Source organism: Cyrtonyx montezumae, unplaced genomic scaffold (assembly GCF_038088225.1).
Source record: "Cyrtonyx montezumae isolate F1298 unplaced genomic scaffold, pur_monq_1.0 scaffold_0, whole genome shotgun sequence".
In the NCBI taxonomy this organism is placed as follows: domain Eukaryota; kingdom Metazoa; phylum Chordata; class Aves; order Galliformes; family Odontophoridae; genus Cyrtonyx; species Cyrtonyx montezumae.
The window spans coordinates 26,730,257-26,745,181 of NW_027071824.1; positions in this window are offsets into that span (position 1 = coordinate 26,730,257).

The window sequence follows — 14,925 nt, forward strand, 5'->3', positions numbered from 1 at the left end:
CAAAGGGGTTGTGGAATTCTCCATTGCCCACAACAGTGATGGCCTGGCACAGCTGCCACTGCTGTGGCTGGGAGTGTCTTTGGAAAGTCAGATGCTCAGTGCTCCTGCTCAAAGCTGAACTCTTCAGAACAAAAGACGTATGTGGAAGGGCAACGTATCATGCTTCTTGTAGCTTGTATCTTAATTTTCTTTCTTATTTTCCATATCAGCTTCAAGAAAGGAACCATGAAAAACATGTAATGTTGTTTAAGTTCTTATAATTTTCTTCAGGAAGTGTTATCTGGAATGGCAGTTGTGAGCACACAAACTCAGCAGACTTATCTGTGTTATCTAATTACCAGGCTATAAAGTTCTGCTGACATTTCCTTTTGATAAATACAATACACTGCTTTCTTTATCTATCTATATTAAAGAAACAATGTTCTCCTAATTCCAACCCCATGCATGCATTTAACTAGAGCAACGTTATAAAACCCAAGACTAACAGAAATGTTGCCACAACTTCAGCAGTCATAAACAAAAGCAGTGGCTTTCAGATGAAAAATATTATCTAATGGTGGTAGGAAACCACTGCAAATCTCAATGTTTAAACTACAAACAAGCACAGAACAGATTTCACTGAGATTAATTAAGCAAAAAGAGAGGTGGAAAAAGAAAAAAGCAACAAACAGCACGAATGCTACAGGTATGCTTGCGTTTTTTCCCTGCTGCTGATGTGCTTAACTATGTGCAGAAATATATAAATACTTATGGATAGATTTTCATATCTGCTGTATCTGTCTGGACCCTCAAAGCTTACTTCTTGTGCACAGGAGTTTTGTACAGTCATTGAAAACAGGGCTACCCAGCCCGAAAATTTGGCACTAGAAGCCTGCAGGCAATGGGCATAAGGGAATGGTGCCTCTGAAGAATGCTTACTGTTCTCTGAGCTCCCTTGCTTTCCTTTGCTATCCCAGAAGAGGTCTGTGAGCCTCTTTTGCTGGGAAGGGAAGGGGCAGGAGGCCAGCCAGAGGGGTGCTGTGAGGAACCTCCTCGCCAGCTCCACAGGGGACCCCAGCAGGGCTTGCTGTGAGCTGGAGGCTCAAAGACAAAACCAACACCAAAACATTCAACATCTGTAGCATGCAAATTCCAGCTTGTAAGCCTTTGAATTTCCATTTGCCTCAGTAAGAATTAGGCATAGGGAAGTTGTGGTGGTTGAGAAACTTTTGGCACCTGTATGCTTGCAAGGAAGTGGCCCTATTTGTCACAGAGGGTCCATCAGAGAGTCAGAGGCAGAGCTAGGAGATGAAGGTAGAACTCTAGCATTGGCAGAATAAAAAAAGAGCCTGTAAATGACAAAGAAAAGCTGCATTACCATAGTGGGGTAATTCACAAATGCACCTTGTAGATCAAAGGTAGTCATCAAGTACTGAGGATGTTCCAAAGAGCAGTGTGTTCAGATAGGAAAATACCCATTTTTGTCAGAAATGCTAAAGGAAGTGTTAATGACAGGAATAAATAACAGGTGCTGGGAACAGCTGTTACTGATTAATGACTTGTCTTTTTTTTTTTTTTAATAGGTTTTCTGTTTGGAGAAATCAAAAGTTTTCAGTAACATTCCACTGTCAGACATTTGAGGAATGCATTTTTTCCCTTTCTTCATTAAAGGATTCCCCAATTATTTCTAAGGCAAACCAGATTCAAGAGTCAAGCTAAATTATTATTTCAGTTTCAAGCCATCAGCAGTTGAGGAAAATCCAAGCTATAATGGCTTTCAAGTGCAGAAGTAAGCTTCCTTCCTTGCTTTTCTCTCTGTCTTGCTTTCTCACTCTTCACGTTGCTTTTCTTTTCTTCTTTTTCCCCTCCCTCTCCTTACTTCTCCATCTCTTTCTTGTGTTTATACAAGGTACCTGGAACTGGTTGTTCCAATGACATGTATATTTAGCCTTGAAGCAGTATTTTTTAAGGGTATGAGGAATGATGAGATTAAATGTTATAAGAAAGGCTGCCACTGTTGCCATTTTGCAATGATTAAGTAATTTAGAAGTCAGTGAGAACAGCTCAGTGAAAACATCTGCTCTGTGCCTTGAGGCAATCAAGAGAAGCAAACAAAATAGTGTGATGGAAAACACGCTAATAATTAAATCATTAATTTTTATATAACAATCTAATTTTCTAATGCATCTAAGTCTACTTCAACATGTCAAGTACTATGGTCTCCTGCTCTTCAGTACAAAAGTTTAGGCACAGAAGCAGTCTTGGCCCTCCTGAAGTCACTGGGGTTGCTGGTATTAACTCAGATGGAACTAGGATTTCTTACAGTAATGCATACTCACTGTAGGTCATCCAGGACTCCTTTTCAGCAGTCTATGGCCCTAGCTTTGCTTTTTGCATCATAAAATGGACAGAAAGCTGGAGTCAGTTCCCATCTCTACAGTTCAAAACAAGTAGGGTCAAAAAATGACTAGATTTCGGAGACTGACAGCGGAGGTGACTATGTGTGTAGAAAGGTTTCTATACCATGAAAAAATGCTAGAGTTTACTTAATGAGAACATAGTAAGGTATGGAACAGTGAATAGAATTGTACTGCTGGAAAAGGACAGAATTAGAGGACTTGAAGCTACTACAGAGTTCACCAGCAGAGTTTAGTGTCTCTGAACTTTGATGCTGTTTCAAGAGCTTAGCAGGCTTTAGAAAAGGGTCGTTGCTCTTATCCATACATCTTTACAGCTACATCAGAGAGGATAAATAATAGCATGCAAATCCTAATATGCTGAAGCACAATCTAACCATTAACTACTCAGGACACATTATATGTTACATACCCTCCCAAGGCTAGTTGATGTCCTCGCTGTTCATTAAAAATCTTTGCCTCTTTCTTCTTAAAGTAACTGTTTGAGATTACCCCTAAAGGTAAGACAGAGAATTAACCAAAACAGTGGTTCATTCTGGTTTAGGGACAGGACTGAACTGAAGCGTTGAGATTTGCTTCCTCACTGTTTTCAGAAACTCTGTTATCTGATCTCAGTTTTTCCTTCATGTGAAGATAATGTTACAGATAACAGTATCATGCTATCACTTCCAGGCTGCAAGCTCCTTAATCTTTGATTGCTCATAAACTGAAAACACACAGTTGCAATGGAGCCATAACTGCGGAGTACAGCAGCAATCTGTTACCTATGATGGTTTGGAAGAGAAAGGTGGATACAACTGTACATAACAGAAGGCTATATTTAGGCCAAAGGCAATGATCTTCACTGATATGGGTGACAAGGGCCCTAAGCTCATGGCTTAGGAGGAGAAATGAACCCCTGTTCGGTGCTGTGCACAGCTGTACCCACCATGTGCAGCTGCAGGTGGAACAGGGTCACTTGCTGCATCCCTACTGCCACCTCCTGAGCCACGTGGCATCTGGGCTATGTGTGGAGCAGTCCCACTGCAAGCCTAGCACTGTCTCGTGCCACATACTGCTTATGAGAAGTAGAGACTGTATTTCAAGGTAACACAGACACATGGCTCTAGTCCAAAGCAATTCTAGAGCATACCTGCACAGCAGTCTCTTTTCATCATCTATTCACTTTACTTTTCCTATGAAACCACATCTAAGATTTTTTTTTCAGCTGATATGACTGAAATGAAAAGTGTTGCTACATATAGATTTGCTAATTGTTATGAACAAGACACTTCTGATTCCAAGGAATCATCCTTGGTTGAAACAGTTTCTGATAACACGAAGTGCCAACCTAATGGATCTGTTTGGTTTTATATGCTAGCTGTGACCATCCATGACTGATTTCAAGATTTTCAGGAAGTATTCCCTCTGCCCAAAGAAATCCATTCCACAGTTTTCAGCATCCCTCTCTGACAACCAGGATTTCAAATCCCTTTATCTGGAGACAAACAGAAAGTGTGTGCTTGTGGTGAATAATTTGAGCTGATATTCTTGCCAGCTGTTAAGGGACACATGCAAAAAAAAAAAAAAAATCAGTGACATCTGGTCAACACAGATATTTCCTAACAGAAGTATTTGTTTCGGGGTGGGGAAAGGGTGGTGGGGATAAAGAAAAATACCATCTTCATGCACCCCTTTGCTCCTTTTTGAAAAGTGAAAGTGATAACATTGACCACAGCAACTGGAAGAAAAATTGCAACTTACATCATGGGGAAACAGTGACATTACATTAGCCCGTATTACACAATGGTTGAGCAGTTGCTTTCACACAATAAGCTTTCAACTTTAACTTTTTTTTCCCCCTTAAGCTACACAATGGATTTTTTTGCTGAGTTGGAAAATATCAGGAGACAGGCAGAAAGCCTTCCTTTTGTTCCTTCATCCTGCTGAGCACCTCATCATAAAGATTTTTTCCCTTCTGCTCTGTTTTGCTTTCCTAACTTCCTTTCCCCTTTTCACCCTCCCCCACTTTTTTTTCTTTCTTTCTTTTTTTCTTTTTTGTCAAATAAATGTGACTAATTAACAGCAGGACTTCTTTCCACCAAATTGTAAAATCACCTCTTTTAACTTCATAAAGGTGATAAGACCACATCCCCATTTGTTCTTAGGAAGTAGGCTTTTTAACTACCTCCTAAGTGCTTTGCTTCAAGTGATGGTTTTCTTGGGTCTCAGTCTGGAAGAGAAGTTGACTTTAGTTCAAGAGCAACTTCAGATCTCCCTCCTCTTTCGTGTCTTTTCACGGAAGTACACCCAGCTCAAGTCAGTAGATAATAGAAATCCCAGAATGGAAACACATAAAAAAAAGTTGCTTCCTGGGGTCAACAAAGGACAGGAAAAGAGCCAACAATTACTTAAATAAACAGTATTCAGAAAAACAAAAAAAAACCAAACCCAAAATTAAAAAAAAAAATACATGCCTGTACAAACTGAGTTTCATGTGAAGAAAGCAATGGTTTAAAGCAACCCAATGTTCATTCTGCTGAAGTTCAATAGTATTAGGAAAAGGAAATCACAACCAAATGCAATTCTAATGACACTTACCCTCAGAAAAACATCTTTCTTTCACCTTTCTTCATAATAATACTCTGCTCTTATATAACACTTTTCATCCCCAGCACGGTAACGGCACCAGGGTGGACATTTCCTGGTGATCAGTGACTACCTGGAAGCTAACAAATTTCTGCGGCATCTCCAACCAACAGCTCCACCAGAAACTCTTCAGAAACAATTTCCACACCTAGGGCATTTCTGCTTACAAAGATTTGGGATAGAAGAGTGTTAGAACAATTGTGTTTTTTGTACTGAACTGTTATCTTAGAAAAAGCTCGGCAGGAAACAAGGAGATGAATAGTGTCTTTAAGCTGAATGTGAAAGATGCAGCAGTGAGAGGGGGAATTCAGTGTTTGTTTACTAATGACTACTGCCTACTGTCAACATGGCAAAAATCGACTATCCTAGCAATCACTGTGGAGATTTATGGCTTCTCAGAGGAACCATAGGGTAAGCGCAGGGGAAAACAGGCAAGAAAAACCTGCACTGCTAGGAGCAAATGCTTGGCCTTGATAAGCAGAAGCGCTCAGGCCCTTATGTCAGCAGCTGACCTGGGCATCCCACGCTGGGGAAGCTGTGTGCTCCCTGGCAGAAGCTGTCCTGCAACAACTTGTCTAGCTAGTGAAGTCTGACGCTCTTGAGCAGGAATCAGTGTGAAGGCAGGAGGTCAGAATCGGGACTCAGAAATCTGTGAGAATGGTGGGTCTATCCCTTCTTGAGTCCCCTAGAACAGACATGCAAAGCTGCACTGTTTGTTTTCTTTACTCCTTTGGAACTCCCACATTTCCCTCTGTGCTTCATTGCTGGAGACAGGCTCTCTGCCCACAAGGTGGGTGAGGTGCTCTGAGACAAGCCATCCGATAAGATAGACCTAGAGTCTCCATTAAAGGAAGGAGCCCTAGGTCTTTTCAATAGCCATTTCCAGAAACACAAAACCTATCAGAATACATGTTGGGATCAGCAGAGCCTCTCAATTCTATCTAATCTGCTTCTTCCTAATTGTAATCATTTAGGAAATGTGAGTCCAAATGGGTAAGGCATTTAAGGCCAAGTGAGAAGGGGTATATATACTTGTGTCTCCAGTTTGCCGTGGTGCCACTGTGTACATTGCAAAGCCTTGTGGATGAAATCTGTGCCTATCTGATGGTCACTAAGAAGCCTTACCTCCCTAGCATTTAAATCCTCAAAATAAGACTACATTGGCCCACAGAAAGTAATGCCTCCTATTTTATTACATCAGTCCACAGTGTCAGAGACAGATGTTGGTGGTATGGCAGTAGGGGTTGAGCCTTCCCAATAATATTCCGTTATATTTGTATTACATTTGCATTACAGATGGCAGCAGAGGGGCAGTCTGACCAAATGGTGTCTGACATGGAAGTGCGTATGAAGCAAAGGTGTGTAATGAAATTCCTTCAGGTAAAAAAAATTGCACCCATTGGCATTGACTGATGCTTGCTGAATGTGGATGTTAGCACAGTGAAGCAGTGGGTGGAGTGTTTCAATAGTGGCAACAGCAACGTGAAAGACAAGTCACATTCTGGATGGCCATGCACAGATGTCACACCACAAAATGAAGAGAGTTTTGGTCAGCTCAGCCACACAAATAGGCAGATTACAATAAGGGAACTGTGTACAAAGCTGAGTATTATTTTCAATGCATTGGAAATGATGGCAATGCTGGAATAAATACGGCGAAGTTTCTACCACGGATGGATTCCATGAGTGCTCACATGGTTACAGAAAGAACACCATATGCAAGTCTGTCAGGACTTATTGAACCAATACAAGGCTGAAGGTGACAGTTTCCTGGATCACATCATTACGGGTTGCAAAATGCGGTGTCAACACTATGAGCTGGAGTAAAAATGGCAGTGCATGGAGTGGCAACACATGAATTCCACATTGAAAAAGAAAGAAGTTTAAGATGTGGCCCTTGGCCAGTAAAGTGATGTGCACTTTTTGGGGATAGGAAAGGGGTGATCCTTCTGGATTTCCTGTAACTCGGACAAACTATCAGCTCAGACTGCTACATCCTGACGCTAACTTCTGAAGTTAGGCTGGAGAAGAAGACAATCTTCCTCTTACAGCATGATAATACCAGGCCTTTTACCAGTTTGGAAACCATGGAGCACACTGCTGATTTTGGCTAGAGTATCCCACCACACCCACCATATAGTCTGGACTCAGTGCCTTCTGACTTTCATCATTCTGATGGAAGAAGGACAGCACTGGCAACATTTTCTTTGCAATATGACATCATAGCAGCTGTGAAATGGTGAGTCCCCTCTGCTGGTGCAGGCTTTTATGAGCGTGGCATACAGGGTCTCTTGTTAATTGCTGGCAAAATTGCATGGGTAATCGTGGTGACTATGTTGAATTATAGCATTTTTTTAGCTGAGAATTTTCTCTATTAAATAGTGCAATTGTGCTCTTTTTATCAGTTGTAGTTTCCATGGAAATAAATAGGAGGAATTACTTTCAGAGTGAACTGCATATGTATACACTTATATATGTACACACACATATACATATATACAGGCAGACATACCCGCATAAACCACACACACCATCAAACTTGATATATATCCTAACTTTTAAACTTAATCAAATTCAATTGTTCTCTCTCAGTCTTTTTGGAAACTCTTAACACAGCTAGCAGCAGTGAATATCTTCCTCAGGGCTTTCCCACCTTGCATTTGTTTTCCAAGAAGTGTGCTCTCACAGTCAGAAGGGTCTAAAACTTTTGGATTGTGGTTTTCATACTGCACAGAAATGAGAATGAGATTTTGGGCTAACTGCTTTGTTCCAGTGTTCCCGTCTCCAAAAACAAAATTGTTGGATTTTTATTTCTTGTGGCACTGTGGATGCAATCCTGAACATTAGCATTCCAGTTAGCGCCTCCAATAGGAAGTAGAAAATAGTAATGGTATCACTATTATCACGAACCAAGTGGCAACCTCAAAGCGGCCCCAAACAGCCCTTCAGAGAGCCACAGTAATCTAAATACAGAATAATCAGTGCTTCAGGTGCAGTGGCTTGGGAAGAAAAGTATTGCATAATTAGGTGAGCATAAGTGGCGGGGTTCAGCGGTGAGTGTCAGTGAAAGCCTTTTGGATGATGAATTCTCTGAGAGCAGTCAAAACAGTTTATTTAAACTGTTTATCTTGTGTGGTTGAATTTCAGTGATATTGCCACAGAAGTAGCACTGAATTACAATGTCACAGGTCTTTGAACATTAGAGAAGAGTTAGCAGGTGAACTGAAGGACAAGAAACACTTCTCCAGTACAGTAATGAAAACAATCCTTGTCCATCAGGAAAGCTGCTCAGAACTGAACTTTGTGAGGATCAGTCTAGAAGGTATGCCAACAACTAGCCAAATATTAATTTTACATGACTCATTCAACAACAGAACCTGGAGTCACCACTGAAGGATCAAGTTCATATCACCTTTGTATTAACACACAATAAAAGTGTAGGGTGGAATGAAATGACTTCTTTCAGCACCTTATACAAGAGCTGGACATGACTGAGAGACAAAGATATTATCTTAGAAACCCAGCTCTCTATAGTTTGGAAAGAAGCTAGTGTTATCTGTCTTCTGAGCTCTGCATCACAAAATACTCTGAGTGACTGAAATTCTCCCATTGTCACAGGGGCTGTAAGGTCCCAGGGAGAAACACTTGTCTCCGAACCAAGCTCGTTGAACTTGGAGACATCTGCCCTCCACTTCAGTGCCCTGAAGAGGCTGACCTCAGTGTGTCTGGACCTTGCCTAATATGCCCCAAAAGCATCGAGGCTCTCACAAAGGACACTACTCTTGAAGGAGCAGGAGGCTGCTTACCTCAGTGAGCGCATAGAGATGGGCAAAAAAGTGAGCACGGAAGGATGAATCCAGAAACAGAAACAAAATCAAATTACTCCGGTGAAGTTCAGATTGCAAGTTCTGAAGAATGAATAAGTGCTGAAAAAAAAAATAAAAAAAAATCCTGCTGGGGACAGTTTGGCAGTAATCTGTGGCTATACTATTGCCATGGAAGTTCAGGAACAAACAGTTTTGCATAATGAGCGCATTAGGCCTGTGTGGCTAGTGACCTTTCAGAACCTCGCAAGCAACTGAGGATTAGCCCTCGGAGAGGCTATTTTGGGTCACAGAGGGTCTTCAACTGCAAGGTATTTCCCATTTTTCCGTTCCTCTTCTTCTCTTGATGCTTTCTGATCCTCAACTGCTGGGCAGAGAGCTTGACATGACAGTCAGGTCAGCTTCAGCAGGTAAGATCAAAGTCAGAAGGCAAATGCAGCCTCACACTGTGCTCCCTGGCCAGCCCTTTGTCATTAATGGAAGCACAATCCAATGATTGCTGCAATTCTTGGCACATACGCCACTGTGGGACTAAAACCCTCCACATCAATTTTTGCAGAAACACAATGGCAATTTCTGCTCCTTGTTCTGGCCTGTCATCTTTTCAGTGATTGCAAGGATCAGCAAAGAAAAGTGTGTATAGGGAGAGCATACCGTATTGTACCATAGGTGGACGGGGTCATGGCGCGTGTGCACGGCCTGAGTGGCGGTGTGTAGTGCATGCCCGGAGCAATGTGCACTTACAATTAGTTGAATTTCACTGTGTTGGAGATGGAAGCTGACAGGCCACCACACAAAACCTCCCCGCAGCCAGACTCACGCTGAGATCCAGAGCGGAAAGGGATTTTAAGTGAAAGGCTTTGAAGGCTTTAAATATGGAGGCAGTGAATTCATGCACTGTTTATCTTTGCAGGCCTGGCTTTGACTCTGTCTTTCATTTTGTTTTAATGAACTAGGTGGTCTCATGTAATTCCTAATTATTGCAGAACACCAGTTCCTTAAACCCTCTAGTTTATAAGGTATGAATATTCAGTGGGCTCACCTAAATTCTGAAGAGGTCACACTACTGCTGCATTTAGATAGAAACACTTTGAAACAGGTATATCACCACAGAACTGACTATTATAGTGGTCTAACAGTTTTTGCATTAGCACGTGCTGGATGCTTCACTGGGGTACTGACTAACATGGAGCAGAAGTCTAAGTGACTGTGGAAATTTCTGTTTCTGACTGAAAATAGGTTCTTCTGTTTGCAGCCAGTATTGAACTGATCTATGAAAAAAGTAAATTCTTCAGAGGGAGGTCTAAAGCCTCACAGGATCAATTCACCTCTAGATGAGGTTTCTACCCATCCCTGGAAAACCCTTTGCTCAGATTTGTATTTTAAGAGATAAGGACATACATAACATACATGTATTTTTAAGTTTGCCAATTGATGCTATATAAATCACACGTTTCTTAATGTAATTCCTTTTTCTTCTGTGAATCACAGACTTCATATTCCACAGCATAGCATGGAAATGGGCTCATCCCACAAGTTCTCCACCCCTCCTTGCTCATGGCAGGACAGTAACTTCTAGATCTTTATCCACAGTAACAAAATTCAGCTTACACCGTTCCTTCTGGCAAACGTGTGAGCAAAATGAGCTTCACTTCGATTAAACAGAGAAAGGATCTGAGAGAGTGTGTGACTCTAGCCATAGCCCAGATAGTTTAGTTGTCACAATACCCTTCTCAGATTTGCTCTAAGTGCTTGTTCTTCATCTTCCTGTCTGGTGACTGACTCAGGGCAAGATGGGATCAGTACCTGTTGGAACATGGCCTGCTCCCACTCCCTTTCCAAAGATCTCAGCTAGCAGGAAGTCAACAGCTCTATTTTAGATTTTGGAGATATGACGACTATTCATACTCTTCACATACGGAGCCACGAGATGCATAGACAGCTCTGGTAGCAGTCAGTGTTCACTCATATCCACACTGAAGCTGCTAAAAGTTTCCATCCTCTTTCTTTTCTTGACAGTAATATGGAAGATCATCAATGAAAACTGAATTTTCCGCCACGCTAACAGATCACTTACTTCTCTTCAATTCTTGAGAAACTGAATAGAAGGTGTATATGCAGATGATGAGGACCACTGCCACCTTTCCATAGATTGTCTCTGGCTGTGTTCTGTCTGACAACTGGTGAGGAATGCCAGAAACTCAGAAGTGCACCATGTGAGAGAGCATCCTGAATTCTTCTTGTGGTGTTGCTTTGCATAGCACCCACTCTGCCAAGTAACATATACTTGATGCAGGTGCTGGAAAGGACATTTCCTTATATGAGAAACAGAAGCATATATGGCCGAGGCTTAGTTGTACAAGTCATGACTTGCAAAGCCCACATTCCTCCTAATCTTTTCGGGCATCTTTTCTTCCCTGTCCCTTTCCCATGCACCTATGTCCCATATCTGGAATATCACACAGTCTGCTTGCAAAGTGAACTATCAGGAAGAATTCATTCAGATGTCAGAAAATCCACTTGCAGCATGGATCCTTCCACCTGGAGAGTGTCTGACGAGACCTCATTCTCTTATATCCTGTTCATCTCTGAAAGAGGAAGCGGATACTAAGAGGTGGATTTCCTACTTTGTGAGGCTTCATTTCACATCTCTGCCATCAGTTCTGATTCCTGCTGAGCCTTTCCCTCTTGTCTGTAGCGGCAGGCACACCTTTACCTAGCAGAAAACATCTGCACCATTTGGGGGGGCTTCAGAGGACTTGCTGGTTCTCCCAGTTAATGAGATCATCCTGGCACTGACAACTGGTATCTCTGATCTCCCATGGCAAAGTCATCTTTCCCAAGGGGTATCCAAAGGAAACAGGGTGGCCATGGCTTAAAGTGTAACTGAAAGTCCCCCTCATATTGTTCACCTCATAATACATTCTCATCACAACAGGAAAGGTATCAGCTGCTCAGGGAAGCACTGATAAAATTCATGATTAAAACTATCCTCTCTAGGGCATTTTATACCTTTTATTAACCTCTTGGAATTCATCTTCTATTTCTTCCTTGATTATGCTAACTGCTTAGACTGAACTCACTTTGACAGGCTCCCCCTCATTTGAGTTTGTTTCATTAAAAGCTGAAATGATCTGAAAATGTTATTAAAGCTGTTTTTATATACCTGGGTGTGAGTGATGTCCTTCCACTGACACCAGTGGAAGTTGGACCCAGGCCTCCTTGCTCTCTTTTTGCCAGTGGAATTATGGCAAAAATAACACCTCCCTCCCCCAAGAACTGGGTTGGAAGCTCAGCTGGACCTTTTGGAACCTTGTGCTTGCACAGAAACTCATGAGGCTGACAACAAACAGCTGCATCAACACCTCAAAACTCCTAAGAAGTCTTTACCACTCCAGAGGACTCCCCTTTGCCCCCAGATCTTTTGTTGGTTTGAAGAGCAGATGTGGTGAAAGCAATTCTCACCTGGAGGAGGGAGCAGCTGGACAAGAGGAGGAGGTGGTTCAGCCCTGGTTCTTTTTTCCATTTTTCAGCCTTTTAGCTGAGCTGGCCTTAAAAAGTACCAATTATTGCCACTTGTAGCAATGGCCTTGATGATGGGGAGAGCTGTCAGCTGGAAAGTGGACTGACACAACCAGTTCATTTCACATAGGTCAGCAAACAGCCATCAGATTAAAATGATTTTTGTTCACTATCGACCTGGGCTCGATTGGAATCAGTGACCCGGAGATGAAAGGCTCAGAAAGAGGGGTTTTTATTTTGTGTATGGTCACACATCACTTCTGTCTCCACCTCACTCATTTTCTTGTCCAAAACTCTTTCTTTTTTTTTTTTCCCTCCACCCAAAAAATTATAAATCCATCCTCCACTCTTTTAATAGCAGTGCACCATATGGGGATCTGTTGAGGTTTTGTTAAGGCTTCAGTACTCTATTAGTCATCCACTCCTTTGTATTACAAATGATCTATCCTTCAAGAGGCAAGTATTGATTTCAGCATTTCTGCAGCAGTTTGAGTTTGGAGGGTACTTTGTGAACTAAAGCAGAGCCTGGTTTGAAATCAACAGTGATAGCATAATAGCATTAACAGTATCCGGAATGATCTTACAGATCAAATATGAGGAAAACTGAAATGAATGGGAGAGGAGATACATGATAGCCCAAATCTACTTCTCTTGGGTCTAACACTTCTCTTTTAAAACAGGGACAACCCTTTGATTCTATTTTGTCACCTTCTCTCTTTTTTTTTCCCCTTCCTTTTGACACGTAAATGAAGCTTCTTTCCCCCAACACCCACCCCCAACCCCCCTTTTTCTTTGTAGGAAAAACTGATATGTTTTGGGAAGTGAGTGTGCTTAAAGAGTATTTTACTGGTAATATATTGTTCCAGACCCCCTCAGTTTAGAACTTTGTTTAAGAGAGCTTTCCTCTTATTTATACTTAAGTCCTACTGTAAAAATAGGCAGTTAAATATCTCCCTGAGTTTGGGTCTTTGTTGCTTATAAACTGCACAAGACGCTCACAAAACTTGATTTTTTTTTTTTTGTAGCACAAGGACATTTTTTCTTGCTATGCCAAAACAAAAATGGAATAAATGGGGCTCAAGTAAAATTTTAGTTTATAAAAAGTAGACCAATAAACATGCGGGATCTAACATGGATCTCTCTATCATGGTCACAACATTCTCATTTTTTAAGGACGTCAAAGAATATCTGCATTGAAGTGCTACACTTTCTGTTCTCCTAAATTAATAGTGCAAATATGGTAGCCCACTACTTAAATCAGTGTAATTTTCAGGCATTCAGAACAAGGCATTTTCCTAGGGAATGTATTCCTCTGTAAAATTCATTATCTGTGATAAACTATTCATTATGATTAAACCTGTAATCCGTCTCCTAAAACACTGGTTATTATCATCCTTGCTACAGTTGAGCAGTATCATCATCATCCTCACCATGGTCATTACCATATGAATCGCTAGTAATAACTGATTTTGTTGGGATAATTGCTTCTTTGTCATGTCTGCTGTTGCAATTCCAGCCCATTGGTGATGGCTGAAGACCAGAAATTGGCAGCAGGAGGAGCTGAACCTGTGAGCTTCTCTGGAAATAACTCTTAATTCCTCCAGATACTTTGATTTAACCCACAGAAGCCTATAGGGATCAGCCCTTATTCTGACTTTTTTATCACTGACAAGGTGGAGTTGGCTGAGTCTCTGAAGGGAAAGAAAGTTCTTGCGCTTTTTAAGAGAGAGAGAGCCCTTTTCCTTCAGCTGGTACTACTGAAAACATGGACCCCAGAAAAGTAATCCTGGAAGGTACCTTTGGAGGTCATCGAATTCACAGCACTGCCCCAAGAAAGGATCAGCTCTACTTATGCGATCTATTTCCTCTCCTGACAGATATTTTCTAGTTGCTCCTGCACGACCTCCAGTGACACAGATCCTGCAGTCACTTCCAGCAGCCCATTCAGGTGCTGAATCCCTTTTTTTTTTTAAGCGACTCTTCAATAAAAGAACAGTGCTCTATTTCTGCAAACTTGATAAAAGTACTGCTTGCTGAATTAACCAGATTGTCAGTGAAAATTATCAAAAACAAGAGTAGATAAGATCTACCTTCACAATGGATGTGTGCACTCATCTAATATTGGGTGATATTCCATAGAATCATCAAAAACATTTCCTTTTCCAAGCCTTTGGCAAGCCCTGTGTTTCCCAGCATGGAAATGAGCAAGGCAGGGAAGCTTTTCATGAGCTTATCCCAAAACTGTGAGCCTCCTGAACAACTGTGAGTTGTATAGCTTGCCTTTCTCTGCGTGCATGTTAAAAATAAACATTTTCTTGCTCTTATCAGTCAGTGCAACACTGATACAAAGCACTGATGATTGTCCAGTGTCTGAGGTCTTAAATTTTTGACATCTTTCAGTTCAGGAGTACTTCTGACTCACTCAAATTTTCTGACTGTAGAGCCTCTTTTTTTTCTCTCATATCCTGACATTATCTGCTGTGTCTTTATAAAATATATCCTAATATTAGTTATTTGTGAAAATAAATCAAATACACTCTTATGTTTATACAAGC